Here is a 16503-nt window from a genome sequence, read left to right as displayed (position 1 = left end):
CAGATGACCATTATATCTACTATTGTGGGCAGGAATCCCTTAGAAGAAATGGAGTAGCCATCATGGTCAACAAAAGAGTCTGAAATGCAGTACTTGGATGCAATCTCAAAAACGACAGAATGATCTCTGTTTGTTTCCAAGGCAAACCATTCAATATCACAGTAATCCAAGTCTATGCCCCGACCAGTAATGCTGAAGAAGCTGAAGTTGAATGGTTCTATGAAGACCTATAAGACCTTTTAGAACTAACACCCAAAAATGATGTCCTTTTCATTATAGGGGACTGGAATGCAAAAGTAGGAAGTCAAGAAACACCTGGAGTAACAGGCAAATTTGGCCTAAAGTACAGAATGAAGCAGGGCAAAGGCTAACAGTTCTGCCAAGAGAATGCACTGGTCATAGAAAACACCCTTTTCCAACAACACAGAAGACTCTACACATGGACATCACCAGATGGTCAACACTGAAATCAGATTGATTATATTCTTTGCAGCCAAAGATGGAGAAGCTCTATACAGTCAACAAAAACAAGACCAGGAGCTGACTGTGGCTCAGATCATGAACTCCTTATTGGCAAATTCAGACTTAAATTGAAGAAAGTGAGGAAAACCACTAGGCCATTCAGGTATAACCTAAATAAAATCCCTTATGACTATACAGTGGAGGTGAGAAACAGATTTAAGGGACTAGATCTGATAGACAGAGTGCCTGATGAACTATGGATGGAGGTTCATGACACTGTACAGGAGACAGGGAGCAAGACCATCCCCAGGATAAAGAAATGAAAAACAGCAAAATGGCTGTCTGAGGAGGCCTTACAAATAGCTGTGAAAAGAAGAGAAGTGAATAGCAAAGAAGAAAAGGAAAGATATACCCATTTGAATGCAGAGTTCCAAAGAATAGCAAGGAGAGAGAAGAAAGCCTCCTCAGTGATCAATGCAAAGAAATAGAGGAAAACAATAGAATGGGAAAGACTAGAGATCTCTTCAAGAAAATTACAGATACCGAGGGAACATTTCATGCAAAGATGGGCTTGATAAAGGACAGAAATGGTATGGACCTAACAGAAGCAGAAGATATTAAGAAGACGTGGCAAGAATACACAGAAGAACTATACAAAAAAGATCTTCATGACCCAGATAATCACGAAGGTGTGATCACTCACACTCACCTAGAGCTGGACATCCTGGAATGTGAAGTCAAGAGGGCCTTAGGAAGCATCACTATAAACAAAGCTAGTGGAGGTGATGGAATTCCAGCTGAGCTATTTCAAATCCTGAAAGATGATGCTGTGAAAGTGCTGTACTCAATATGTCAGCAAATTTGGAAGACTCAACAGTGGCCACAGGACTGGAAAAGGTCAGTTTTCATTCCAATCCCAAAGAAAGGTAATGCCAAGGAATGCTCAAACTACTGCACAATTGCACTCATCTCACAGGCTAGTAAAGTAATGCTCAAAATTCTCCAAGCCAGGCTTCAGCAACACATGAACCGTGAACTTCCAGGTATTCAAGCTGGTTTTAGAAAAGGCAGAGGAACGAGAGATCAAATTGCCAACATCTGCTGGATCATGGAAAAAGCAAGAGAGTTCCAGAAAAAAAAATCTATTTCTGCTTCATTGACCATGCTAAAGCCTTTGACTGTGTGGATCACAATAAACTGTGGAAAATTCTGAAAGAGATGGGAATACCAGACCACCTGACCTGCCTCTTGAGAACCTATATGCAGGTCAGGAAGTAACAGTTAGAACTGGACACAGAACAATAGACTGGTTCCAAATGGGAAAAGGAGAACGTCAAGGCTGTGTACTGTCACCCTGCTTATTTAACTTATATGTAGAGTACATCATGAGAAACACTGGGCTGGAGGAAGCACAGGCTGGAATCAAGATTGCCAGGAGAAATATCAATAACCTCAGATATGCAGGTGACACTGCCCTTATGGCAGAAAGTGAAGAGGAATTAAAGAGTGTCTTGATGAAAGTGAAAGAGGAGAGTGAAAAAGTTGGCTTAAAGCTCAACATTCAGAAAACGAAGATCATGGCATCTGGTCCCATCACTTCATGGGAAATAGATGGGGAAACAGTGGAAACAGTGTCAGACTTTATTTTGGGGGGCTCCCAAATCACTGCAGATGGTGATTGCAGCCGTGAAATTAGAAGACGCTTACTCCTTGGAAGAAAAGTTATGACCAACCTGGATAGCATATTCAAAAGCAGAGACATTACTTTGCCAACAAAGGTCCATCTAGTCAAGGCTATGGTTTTTCCAGTAGTCATGTATGGATGTGAGATTTGGACTGTGAAGAAAGCTGATTGCTGATGAATTGATGCTTTTGAAGTGTGGTGTTGGAGAAGACTCTTGAGAGTCCCTTGAATTTCAAGGAGATCCAACCAGTCCATTCTAAAGAATTTCAGTCCTGGGTGTTCATTGGAAGGACTGATGCTAAAGGTGAAACTCCAGTACTTTGGCCACCTCATGTGAAAAATTGACTCATTGGAAAAGACTCTTATGCTGGGAGGGATTAAGGGCAGGAGGAGAAGGGGATGACAAAGGATGAGATGGCTGGATGGCATCACCGACTCGATGGACATGAGTTTGAGTGAACTCCGGGAGTTGGTGATGGACAGGGAGGGCTGGCGTGCTGTGATTCATGGAGTCACAAAGAGTCAGACACGACTGAGGGACTGAACTGAATTGAACTGAAGTATGACCATTGAAAAGGATCATGCACAAAGATCATGTTGGATTCATCCCAGGGTCACAAGTTCACAAGGATTGCTCAATATGCAAATCCATCAGTATGATACTACATCAACAAAACCCACATTTTTATCTCAATACAATTGATACAAAAGAAGCATTTGACAAAATTCAGCATCTGTTCATGACAAAAACTCACCAAAATCAGTACATAGGGATCATATGTTAACATAATGAAGCCATTTACTACAGAGCTCTGTTCAGTTCAGATCAGTTGCTGAGTCACGTCCGACCCTTTGCGACTCCATGGACTGAAGCATGCAGTCTTCGCTGTCCATCACCAGCTCCTGAAGCTTGCGCAAACTCATGTCCATTGAGTCGATGATGCCATCCAACCATCTCATCCTGTGTTGCCCCTTCCCCTCCTGCCTTCAGTCTTTCCCAGCATCAGGGTCTTTTCCAATGAGTCAGTTTTTTGCATCAGGTGGCCAAGGTATGGGAGTTTTATCTTCAGCCTCAGTCCTTTCAATGAATATTCAGGACTGATTTCCTTTAGGTTTGACTGGTTGGATCTCCTTGCAGTCCAAGGGACTCTCAAGAGTCTTCTCCAACACCACACAGTTCAAATGCATCAATTCTTTGGCGCTCAGTTTTCTTTAAAGCCCAACTCTTGCATCCATATATGACTACTAGAAAAACAATAGCTTTGAGTAGACAAAACTTTATCAGCCAAGTAATGTCTCTGCTTTAATATGCTGTCTAGGTTTGTCATAGCTTTTCTGCCAATGAGCAAGCGTCTTTTAATGTCATGGCTACAGTCACCATCTGCAGTGATTTTGGAGCCCCCAGAAATAAAGTCTGACGTTGTTTCCCCACCTATTTGCCATGAAGTGATGGGACTGGATGCCATGATCATTTTTTTTAATGTTGAATTTTAAGCCAGCTTTTTCACTCTCCTCTTTCACTTTCATCAAGAGGCTCTTTAGTTCTTCTTTGCTTTCTGCCACAAAGTTGGTGTCATCTGCATATCTGAGGTTATTGATATTTCTCCTGGCAATCTTGATTCCAGCTTGTGCTTCATCCAGCCCGGCATTTTGCATGATGTACTCTGTATATAAATTAGATAAGCAGGGTAACAATATACAGCCTTGACGTACTCCTTTCCTGATTTGGAACCAGTCCATTGTTTCATGTCCGGTTCTAATTGTTGCTTCTTGACCTGCATACAGATTTCTCAGGGCAGGTCAGGTGATCTGGTATTCCCATGTTTTTCACAGTTTGTTGTGATCCACACAGTCAAAGGCTTTGGCATAGTCAATAAAGCAGAAGTAGATGTTTTTCTGGAACTCGCTTGCTTTTCTATGATCCAATGGATGTTGGTTATTTGATCTCTGGTTCCTCTGCCTTTTCTAAATCCAGTTTGACCATCTGGAAGTTTACGCTTCATGTACTATTGAAGCCTTGCTTGGAGATTTTTGAACATTACTTTGCTAGCATGTGAGATGAGTGCAATTATGCAGTAGTATGAACATTCTTTGGCATTGCCTTACTTTGGGATTGGAATGAAAACTGACCTTTTCCAGTCCTTTGGCCAGTGTTGAGTCTTCCAAATTTGCTGGCATATTGAGTGCAGCACTTTAACAGCATCATCCTTTAGGATTTGGAATAGCTCAATTGGGATTCCATCTCCTCCACTAGCTTTGTTCATAGTGATGCTTCCTAAGGTCCATTTAACTTTCACATTCAGGATGCGAAAATGACATTTGCATTCCAGGGTGTCTGGCTCTAGGTGAGTGATCACACCATCATGGTTATCTGGGTCATGAAGATCTTTTTTGTATAGTTCTTCTATGTATTCTTGCCACGTCTTCTTAATATCTTCTGCTTCTGTTAGGTCCATACCATTTCTGTCCTTTATTGTGCCCATCTTTGCATGAAATGTTCCCTTGGTATCTCTAATTTTCTTGAAGAGATCTCTAGTCTTTCCCATTCTATTGTTTTCCTCTATTTGCATTGGTCACTGAGAGCTCAAACAAATCCTTTTGTACACGAGGAACCAGGACTCCACAGAGACTGAGCCAGACCTGCCTTTGTTGAGTGTTTCCTGCAGAGGTATGGGGTCATCACTGGCCTGCAACAGGGGCAGGGACTCTGGGTGGAGCAGATCTGGGTCGCACAGTGTGTGCATAAGCCCTTGTAGAGGAGGTTGCCATTAACCCACCATAGAACCGCTGAACAGACGACTCATAAACAGCAGAACATATTTGGGAGAATGGCATTGAAACATGTATACCATCATGTAAGAAATGAATCGCCAGTCTATGTTCGATACAGGATACAGGATGCTTGGGGCTGCTGCATGGGGATGATCCAGAGAGATGATACAGGGTGGGAGGTGGGAGGGGGGTTCAGGATTGGGAACTCATGTACACCCGTGGCCGATTCATGTCAATGTATGGCAAAACCAATACAGTATTGTAAAGCAAAATAAAGTAAAAAAATAAAAAAAATTAAAAAAATAAACAGCAGAACAATTATACTAAAGAGCTAGAGCTGACATAATACTCACTGGTAAAAAGCTGAATGCTTTCCCACTAAATTCAAGAATAAAAGAAGGGTTTTTTTTTTTCCTGTTTAACATAGAATTGGAAGTCTTAGTCACAGCAATCAGACAAGAAAAAAAAAATGTATCTGGATTGGAAAGGAAGAGGGATATCTTACTATTTGCATATGACATGGTACTCTGTAAATGAACCCTAAGGTCTCCATACTAAGATGCTTACTTGGCCCTTATGAAACTGGGGATGCATTTTGTTAACCTATACTGCATGGGTACTCAAGTCATATACATACTGTGGCATGAATTTTTCATTTGTCATTGTTAGCCTACTCTGCTTCAATCAGACAATATGTTAACTGCATTGATTGCCTACCATGAGCCTTACACTTTTTAGGGCTCTGGGGAGATGTTTTAGGACAGGCTATTTTGCATATCTTCTTGATGAATAAGCAGGGAAACTTCTCCCTTATTGGCTTGAAACACACGCAGAATTTGGGAACCTGAAAACCTTTCGTCAGCTTAGTCAGGGACTCAGTTTACCCTTTGCCCCTGGGTGATTGTTTTACTAGCTTAGTGAAGCCCAGAGAGATGAACATTACCTCCTCTGAGTTAGAGAAAGTGTCCCCCTGTATTGTTCAGAGTTTCTTCATCTTTATTGGGCATGGTGTTCTTTGGCAATCCGATGAAACCAAAGAATCCTCCTCAGAATAATATTTTTAAATTTGTTAAATAAAATATACTAGCCTTACAAAGGAAAACATATTAAAATAGACTTCTATGTCAGAAAACTTTAAGTATCCCTATGGGTGAGGCATTCTTTCTGATAAAGAATGATGGTGCAACCACAACAAAAAGAGATTCGAAATATTTATATTGAGCTTTATAGTGATTTTTCTTTTACAAGCTTTCAGAGTTTTATTAAAAATGTTAGAAACACAAAAATGCACCTGGCCTAAAGGTTGCTGCCGTGGAAGGCTTTAGTCTTCTCTCTCCTCTGCTGCAGGGCTTCCCAGGTGGTGCTCGTGGCAAGGAATCTGCCTGGTAATGCAGGAGAAACCAGACTCGGTACATCCCTGAGTCAGGAAGATGCACTGGAGGAGGAAATGGCAACCCACTCCAGTATTCTTGCCTGAAAAATTCCATGGACAGAGGAGCCTGGTGGGCTGCAATCCACGGGGGTTGCAAAAAGTCGAACACAACTGAGAAGCTGAGCATGCGTGTTTCTGTGGTTCCCCGTGAAATGGAGTGGACCAATGCCATTTTATATCTTGAGTTACCGATTATTAAGTAGGGTCCCAGGTGCTGAAAGCAGAGTTGCTATTGTGAAAGTTGGGAATGAGGAATGCCGTAGGTTGAGTAGAAGACTGGATCAAAACCAGAAAGGCTGAGGGGATAGAAGACAGAGACAAAGCAAACATTAGATCCAAGAAATCTACCCACATTTCAGTGCGGCTCTACAGCAAGGGTAAGCAAAAAAACGCAGTGGATTCCAAGACTGTGTTAAGAGTTCATTTCTGATTGTGTTAGTTGTGTCATGTTATGCCTCTGGTATAATATAAAATATTTAAGTCAAGTGGGAATTAAATCATATTTTAGGGAATAGTAATAATGTTATATATTACAGTACAGTAAACAGGTTTTTTACACTTTCTACATATCAATAAAAATTTTCATTTTTTCAAAAAATTCTAATCATGAAAACCAAACCTAAAAATGTTCTATAATAATGGTGGTCCATTTAGGATAGTGGATATGTTTACACTTTCTTCCTAATGACTTAAAAAGATTGTTTTTTTTCTTTTTGAGACAACAGATAAAACACTTATCTTCCTCCACATAGCTACTTGAGAACAGCGTCAATTCTGTTGCGACTGACCACCAACTTCCTTCATTAACCAACCTACCCTGACCAGCAGAGCCACCTCGTGGTCATTATAGGAAACGCCACAATACAGAGTTGCTTTACCACAGGGCTTCCCAAATTCCAGCCTGCAGTATCTCCTGGGCGGAAACACGGATTGCTGCGCCTGGTTCCCAAAGATTTTGAGCCAACAGGTGTAGAGTTGAGTTTAGCATGTTGGATTTCTAAGAGGTTCCCAGGTGATACAGTAGAGCAGAGCTGTTGGTCTGGGAACCATATTTTGAAAGCCACCGCTTCACCATTATGTGCTTTCTTTTAAGGGTGACATATACAGTTCTGTGGTCTTCAGTAATCTCACTGACCAGGGGTCAGTTAGTTTCACACTTAAGATCAGTCTCTTTTACACATGAACACAGACTTTTTCATGTTACTGCATTTTTGTAACATGTCTTGTCCACCTTTTACCTAAGACATCACAGAATTTTTTTCTCCTTTTCTTTTTTTCTCCAGATATAATTAAAATTAAAAGAGGAAAATGGAAGAGCCTGACATAGTCTAATAAGCAGGACTAGTTAACACATCTGGTTAAGTAAATAACACTAGAAGTTTTGTAATTTGCCAATTGCCATTATATCTTTAAGCCTTAGAAACTGGTGAATTATTTATACCTCCACTAAAGTTTCCACTGGCCTCCACATCTTCCTCTAATTAAAATGTTCCCTCATCAAAAAATACTAATGTTGGAAAGCTTACTTTATGTTTTTTCTGTTATTGACTGTACTTTGTGGAAAGCACAGAATGGTATTAATACATTATGGGTTAAGAAGATTTTGAGGAGCCATAAGCATGATTTATATTCTTATTTCTCCATGGGATAGGTCCTGCCTTCCAAAAAACCAGCTTATGAATGAGCCTCTGAAAACTGCTTATTTATAAGTTTAGGGCTGCCTGTGCTCATGGAAGACTTTGATAATTCAGATGTGTGCACCCATAGCTATCACAGAGAGAACTCTCTTTCTAGTTAAAAAAAGCCACACGTAGTAGAAAAGCAGATCTTGGTGTTTAATATTTTTAGTCACAACCCAAAGGGTTGTGAATCTGGGTTACCCCCTAAACTTGAGTCATCATGGTGGTATTCTTAAAGACCTATCTTTTTAATTTTACCTCAGGAGCATTTTGAATCAACCCCCGCCCCTTGGTTAATTTCATCTTTTCAAAAAGAAGAAATAATAAATGCACATTTCCTGAGACGGTGCGCAGGTCCCTCCGAGCCAGCACGGCAGCCCCTCAGTCGCTTGCCTGAGCAATTGTGTCTCTCAGCCGCTCCATGCAGAGCTTAAATGTCCCCTCAGTGGGAGCTCTGGGTGGAGATGAAAGGTGTGTGGAGGACACTGTGACCCACCTTCCCCAGTGGCCCTGCAGCCAGAGTAACTTCATAGGCCAAGTGAAAAAGTACTGGGGACTAATTTGTAAACAAAGGCTTCCTTTGAAATTAGACAGACAAGTAGATTCGAAACAATTGTTTGTGTAAGCAAAACTGGGCCTTCTTTCTTTCTGGAAACAGCCAGTACTTTTGGCACAGCAGAGCCGTGAGTGTGGGGCATTTATTCAGTAGAACTTTTGGGACTAGCAGTCTTAGATCTCGACCTCACAGAAATAAGGAAACTCATTCAGCATACTGAGGTGTTGTTGCTTCCTGTGTTTCAGGATTTCTTCCTGCAGAAAGATGGGCCATGATTCTGCTCTGCACTGAACCCTGAGATCCAATTTCCAAAGCGCAAGGTATGATAAGGTATGGGTTTATGGAACACAGGTATTCAAGAGCATAAAGGTATTAAAGATACTCTTGACCCCAGAGATGCAAGACCTTGAAGGAAAACTTGGGAGTCAATACTCTGTCGCTTTCCAAATATCTCCCTCCTGGGACTGAGGAGTCCAAAGATCCTGGATTCTTAGTTTCTGGTTGGGCGAGAGATCATTGGGAAAGAAGTTCTGTGACTGACTGAGACTCAGGCTTTGGTGCTAGACTGCACCCCATTGCCCTTGGGGATAATGTTCTTTCTGTAGTCTCCTGTAGGGTAACTAAAGACTCGATTCTGAGGGGCAAGTGCTGCACTGAGTACCACAGAGGATGCCAATCAAGTTGTAATCAATACAATTTATATTTAAATTATCCACCATTATGCCTGCTTGAAATTCAAAGCCAAACTCATCAGTGGCAAAGATTGCATCATCTTATCAGGGAGAAGTTTCTTGTAACATTTTAGACTTATTACACTCCCATATTTAATTTCCATTGCTACCCAGTTTGGAACATCTTCAAATCAGTTGTTTATGATAACCAAGCAGTCCAAAATGACCTCCAAAATCCTAGAGAAGCAGGGGAACCGGGGAAGCATGACAAACTCTTGTGCCAAGAGCAAGGGATTTTTCCTTCATGTTTCTCTTTGCCTTCTTTGCCTTCAGGGAGGATTTCTGCTGTCTCTTGGCATTTTGGGTCACTGAGTTCTGCCTGCACTAGCTGGCTCAAACATCCTTGCACTGATGCCAGAGAGCCCAGGCAGAGCACCAGAGTGTCTCTCCGTCCAGCAGGCTGCACAGCTGTATTTATCATGGTGGAAGTAATACCAACACATGCAACAAACAGCTGCTGCCTGCAGGTCTCCAGCACCCAAGAACAAAAATAAGTCCAGCCAACCTAATATATTTTCCGCTGTGTGTCCCACGAGTTTGAAAAGAGCTCCTTAAATTGCTTTTGTTTCCATTTTTAAGGCCCCAGGGGGAAAATATCTATCAGATTTAGTATATGCATTTTACTTTGTGGCACTTTGAGATTCGACCATATCATCTGTAATGAAAACAGAGCAACCTTTAAAATAAAATTTAAAAAATTATTAAAAAAAAAAAAAACACTTTGCCAGAAACATGGCCTGAACCAGTGCCAAAGATTTCAAGCTGGTGAACCAGCAAAGGAGTCAGATAAATCAGAATGAGCGTAACAGATCTGATCTATTTCAGTTCAGATTAACCTCTTTACTATGTCTTCAATGGCTGAAAACCCTGGGTTGCAGGAATAAAAATGTTTAACAGAGCAGAACCTCTGGGGAAAGAAAAAATAAAAAAAGAGCAGTTGCATAAGGAAAAATGAGACGTGTGACCGTAGCTATACATGACCTGACCACGGTGAGGATTGAGAGCAAGAGAGGGAAGGATTCTGTGCCAATCTGAGAACCAGATTTATTTCACTTGTATATAACAATTTCAGGTCCCAGTGACAGTTTACATTAGTTGGCAACAGCTGCTTGTAGGTCAGGTAACAATCGCATTGAACAGCCTCATAATGAACAACTGCAAATTCCACATTCGTGTTAATTGCATTTCATGCTCTTTGAAAGTCTCAGAAAGGCTGTGTGAAAAATATAGAACCAGGTTCTGCTTTTCTGATCCGCACTCCCAATCAGGATAAAGCCCTTTCCGCACCTTCAGAAGTAAGGTAGTGGGTGGTAAGATGGTCACGAATCATAGACCAAGTGGGTCTTCACCTGGGCTAAGATGTCTGGGTATTTTCCAAGAATGGAAGACACTCATTCAAGCAAAAGGATTTGTAAGAGATAGAGGAGTGCATTCCTGGGCTGACCAGGATGGAGTCAGATTTTGCACAAGATAAGCAAGGGAAATAACATGCAGGGTCCCCTTCTCTGTGTCAGACAGCTTCCCTGATAGCTCAGTTGGTAAAGAGTGCAGGAGACCCTGGTTCAATTTCTGGGTCAGGAATATCCACTGGAGAAGGGATAGGCTACCCACTCCAGTATTCTTGGGCTTCCCTTGTGTCTCAGCTGGTAAAGAATCCACCTGCAACGCGGGAGACCTGGGTTCGATCCCTGGGTTGGGAAGATTCCCTGGAGGAGTGAAAGGCTACCCACTCCAGTATTCTGGCCTGGAGAATTCCATGGATTGTATAGTCCATGGGGTCACAAAAGAGTCAGACAGAACTGAGTGACTTTCACAACTTAAGCATCACAATAATCGGAACAGTCCAATCTGAATCTAGGCCTGTAGGCTTTGGGTGAGTAAGTGTCCTTGGCTAGTGTTTCTCATACTTGCCCCGCTACCCCAAGTTTTACTGAGATATCACCGACTGTAACTTTGCATATGTTTAAGGTGTACAACATAATGATTATATGTATATATATATACATATATATATATATAATGATCACAATAAATTTAGCTGACATCCTTCACCTCACATAGTTTATAGTCATTTCTTGTGATGAGAACTTTTAAGTTCTTATATGTGTGACATGCATATGAATTTATCTAGGATCTTGCCAGTTGCAGATGCTGACTTAGCAGGTCGAGCATGGGGCCTCAGATTCTGCATTTCTTAGGAATATTCAGGTGATGCCAGATATTATAGCTTTGCAGACCATACTCCCAGTGCTGAGTTTTACAACCTTGAATTCTGTTGAAATTTTGAACTCTGAGACAAGAGATGAGTTATGTCGGGTGGCACTCGGTGATGCTGAACGCATCCTTGCAAAGGTAAGTTGGCCTAGATTCTGACACCTTTACTTTGTGACTCACTAGGGTTTCTCCAAAGAATTTATTGGGCTGCCTCCACAAGCGTTGTTTTCATTTCCACTGTAGACAGTTTCTAATTTACTCATGGACACCCTGGAGAGAGCTGTGACAAAGCTTTGGATATGTGTGAAACTCTGTGACCCTTCTTCAGCTCTGATATTCATAAATATTACTTAGAGACAGGGAAATACAAGCTTCAAATATCCACACAGTTTCCTGTTTGAAGACCCCATTATTATTTAAAATTTACTTAGAAGGCAAAAATTGTATGGCACCAAGCAAGAACTTTTAATTTTTCATTGCAGTGTGAAATTTAGCACAGAATATTCTCTTTTCCTTTACACAATTCCTCGTTTTGTGATAAGATCAAGAAGCTTTGCATGAATTTTTATAAATCAATATATAATATTAATTCCTGTATTTAATTTTATTACTATATCATATGAATTTTTCCTATCAAAGATGTGTTTAGGAAATACTCCTATAACAAACTCATATGGTATTTTTCTTCAAACCATGCAAACTATGTTTCCTTAGAGGTGCCTCTATAGGATATCAAATTGTTGCTCTCCATATGGTCAGTGAAAATTCATGACCTAGTAGGGAGGTTGGAGATAGATGCACCAACCTTTTGAGAAGTTTTCACGGATAGTGATATTTGGAGGTAATGAGATGGAAGAGATAATCTAGTGGGATCCTGAGATAGGTCTCGTTCAGTCTCAAATCCCCAACCCAGCTGAGACAACCCATCTTTTATAAAGCTCCTACCCCTTGGCAGAACACTGAGCAAGACTGTTAATGTTGAAAGGGATATTAGAGTCAACTAATGTAAGTCTGGTGACCACATGATTTATCTTTCAAACTGGGACACTTTTGAAAGTGAAATGAAGAAGAACTAATAATTATGTAAGAGCAACAGCTGCAAACTAGTACTGTGTAGGAAAAAGTGGAATGTGTGGACATCTTAAACATAACCCTGCCTTCTAATGAGGATAAAAATCCACCCAATTCCATCCCAAACAGTTGGCCATTTGACCTCTTTGTTGAGCACCTCTAAGGAAAGGTCCTCATTCCTACCCAGGATGCTTATTCCTCTACTAGGCTGGTTTAGTTACTAGAATGTTCTTTCTACCACTGGCATATTATTTGCATAACATTCCCTTTGCTTCATGTGGCCTACTGGGGCCACCCAGAACAAGTGGGCTTCCTCTCCTTGGTGTGACTGCTCAAAGGACTAAGTGGTTTCTCAGTTAGGCTAGTTCCCCAAAGTTGCTGTCATTTCCTCCCATCCATGTTTCCCCAGTTCCTTCTAATGGAGTGAATGACTCAGGGTCCCTCTACCAACAATCTGGGTCTCAGGAGGTATGCTAGGTAGAAAGAGCATTGAAGGGTATTTAATCCAACTTCTCACCCCATGTTCACGTTTCCTCTAAGACACCCTTCCAGGCTGTTGTCTACTCTTTCTTTAAACATTTCCAATGAATGGGAACTTTTGTTTTCAGAGGTAAACTGAATGAAGAATGTTCTGCCAGAGCTCTTAAAAGTCTGTTTCATTATACACTCCACAAAGAGTCTTATCAGAGGATAAAATTAATTCTAAGAATTTTAGAGTCAGTAAAAACACTGAGTAAATCCAATTGTTTCTGGGAAACATGTGACATTGATAATGAATCATCACTGCCTTTAATCATTCAATAAATACTTGTTGACCATACACTACTTTTTAGAGATTAATCATGGCACAGGGTCCCAAGGAACTTACAGTTTAGGGAAGAAAGAAGGTAAAATTGTATTATAGCACTTATCACATACTGTCTTATATTTTATTCACTTGTAAAAGTCATGTGGTGATAAAGAAAAGGGGAAACCAAATTAGTGTTGGCATGACAGGGAAGACTTCAAAGGAGGTATCAAGTGAATAGCTGAACAGTGTTTCTCTAGACAAAGAAGATGGAGAAAGCTGTTAAGCAAAGTGTACAGTGTATACAAAGAGAGGACTCAAACATCTTTCATTAGATGACTCAGAAGTTCTCAGAATTCATTCCACTCGATTCATGGATTAAGTGACTTGGCAATTTTTATATCTAAGAGTGAGTTTCCGAGATTCATTAATGACACATTTTATTAAGAATGGTTGAAGCTGACTTGGAAACTCTTTAATTCTTCAGTGAGAGGGTTATTGGAAATCTTGATTCTTGTGTTCACTGTATAAGAGACACAGGTGATATCCAGGCTCTTCTTGTCTCCAGAATTCTGTTAGTGTCACGGGTGCAGCAGTCAAGTGATGCCTGGAGTGAGAGCCTGGGACTGCTCCTGTGTCCAGGTCGCACTAGTAAGTAGCCTTCATGACAAGGAAGGTCCTTCTCCCTGAGGATTTCCTTCTTTGTAAAATTGGAAGCTGTTGTGTATAAATCTTAAGGTTCTCTGTGCATCTGGCCTTTGAAAAATTACCTTGTGTTTTGGCCGTGCTGGGTCTCCCGGTGCTCTGCGAGGGCTTCCCCTGGTTGCGTCGAGCGAGGACTCCTCTTTGCGGCAGTGTGGGAGCTTCTCGTTGCGGTGGCTTCTCCTACTGCGGAGCACAGGCTCTAGGAACCAGCGCTTCAGTAGTTGCAGCGTGTGGGTTCAGCAGTGCGACTCTTGGGCTCTAGAGTAGTTGTGGCGCATGGGCTCAGTTGCCCCGAAGCATGAGGGATCTTCCTTGATCAGGGACCGAACCCATGTCTCTTGCATTGGCAAGTGGATTCTTAACTACTAGACCACAAGGGAAGTCCTAAATCTGGGGTTTTATGAGAACATCTTCTTTCCTTGAGTGTTTTCTACGCCCTTTGTGGTGTTGTCCAGTAACCCTGTCTAGACTTGGGAACTGGCTTGGTCTGAGCTTGGGGATGACCAGTGGCCAATTCCATTGACTGGAGAGAGCTGAGGATAAAGGAAAATAGGTTGGAGCTGGGGAAGGTAGAATCTGTTGTGTGTCAGTGCAACAAACCGAATGGGAAACAAAAACCTTATCAGAGCTATGTAGTGAAACAGCAGTTCTCCACGTGCTTAGTATCTTCAGCCCTGGAAGAAAATTCCCAGGTTCTTAGAGTTAACTCATACCTTCCTTCATCCAGGTTGTCACAATGCATCATAATTATTGTTTTTAATCATAAAATATTTACAAAACACTCAGAAGTATAGAGAACAATGCTTCCCTGGTGGCTCAGATAATAAAGAATCTGCCTGCAATGCAGGAGACCTGGGTTTGCTCTCTAGGTCAGGAATATCCCCTGGAGAAGGGAATAGCAACAAACTCCAGTATTCTTGCCTGGAGAATTCCATGGACAAAGGGAGCCTGGTGGGCTACAATCCATGGGGTCGCAAAGAGTCAGACATGACTAAGCGACCGACACTTTCACGGAACAATACACAGACACCAGTGAACCTCTCACCCAAACTTATTGAGTATCAACATATATCTGTATATTTGCTTCACATATTTTCTTAAGAAAAATAATATTACTAATATTATTATTACTAAAATATAACTAAAGACTCGGTGCTCTCCCCACCTCCTTCTCTCTCCACACAAGGGTGAAACTATCTTGAAGTTCACATATATCTTTACTGTATTTTTTTTTCACTTCTGCAACCCATGTATATATTCTTAAGAATATATGCATGTAGTGTTATGTCATGCGCTTAAAAATGTTATATAACCAATGTAATTCTCTATGATGTTGTGACTTACTTTTTTTTTTTTAACCTGGTACTAATTTTTGTTACTTGTCCATGTCAATAGTTACAAATCCAGTTCTCTCAGCATCGCTTCAGTATAGCAGTCTACTGTATGAATAGGCTTCTTATTTATTTACTCCCCTTTCGGTGGATACTTTAGAAATATTCTGGGAAAGAGAATCCAGGGCTGATTGAGGGCCCCTTTCTCTGGGCTTCTGTTGTACACTAAGTAGGGTGCTTGCGTGGCCTTTATCATACCGCCTTTTCATCCTTGATTAGCTTTCTTCCTGAGAAACAGAGACAGTTTTAATTCCCTTATGCAGACATTCATTCAGCAAGCAGTTAACGCTAGCAATTATATTTCAGGGAGTTTGTGGAAATGTTTTTTGAAAGGTGAAAACTGAATATTTCCAGAATAGATATAACCTAGAGCAGAAATCATGAACTCTACTGGAGACACATGGTCTAAATTGAGCACAAGGAGGAGTCTTATTTTATTTATAAATTAATCTAACATTTGAAACAAAATGAGAAACCACATAGAAATCAAAGATTCTGGCTTCTCTTGAGAAACTGAAGAACTAACACAGCCCATACACTTGTTTGTTGAAAACTGACTAGGGCTGGGGGATGGCAGTGCCCTTTAGATATGGCATGCTGTCTCTACTTAGACGACTGCTCTCCTTTATGGTATATGTTTGGGTCTCGTGAATCTTCAGGCCAGTCATGCTTCACATAAAGGAATGTGGGGGAGCTCCCTGGGGGAAGTTGGGCTGACATTCTCTCTCCACATGTGATAGGATAAGTATGTCTGACACAAAGTGTGTACTCAGGGGCAGGGCAGAAGGTGAGAAGATGCGGCAGCCTAGCCAGTAAGGCATGGCGCTTGGGAGATTAAACAGAGCATCACTTGTCTGTGTGGTGAATAGAGCTGATCAGTACTCCTGAGCACCACGCCTTTACACCATTATATAATTATATAGCGGTATATTGAGACATTACTAGTCTCCTTTAAAGACAAAGTTTGTCGTCATTTGGCTCTCTTTAGTTGATATTCCTGACTAGTCTAAAGGGAGAGG

Source organism: Capricornis sumatraensis, chromosome 6 (genome assembly GCF_032405125.1).
Source record: "Capricornis sumatraensis isolate serow.1 chromosome 6, serow.2, whole genome shotgun sequence".
Classification (NCBI taxonomy): Eukaryota; Metazoa; Chordata; class Mammalia; order Artiodactyla; family Bovidae; genus Capricornis; species Capricornis sumatraensis.
Note: the sequence above shows the minus strand (reverse complement) of the source record.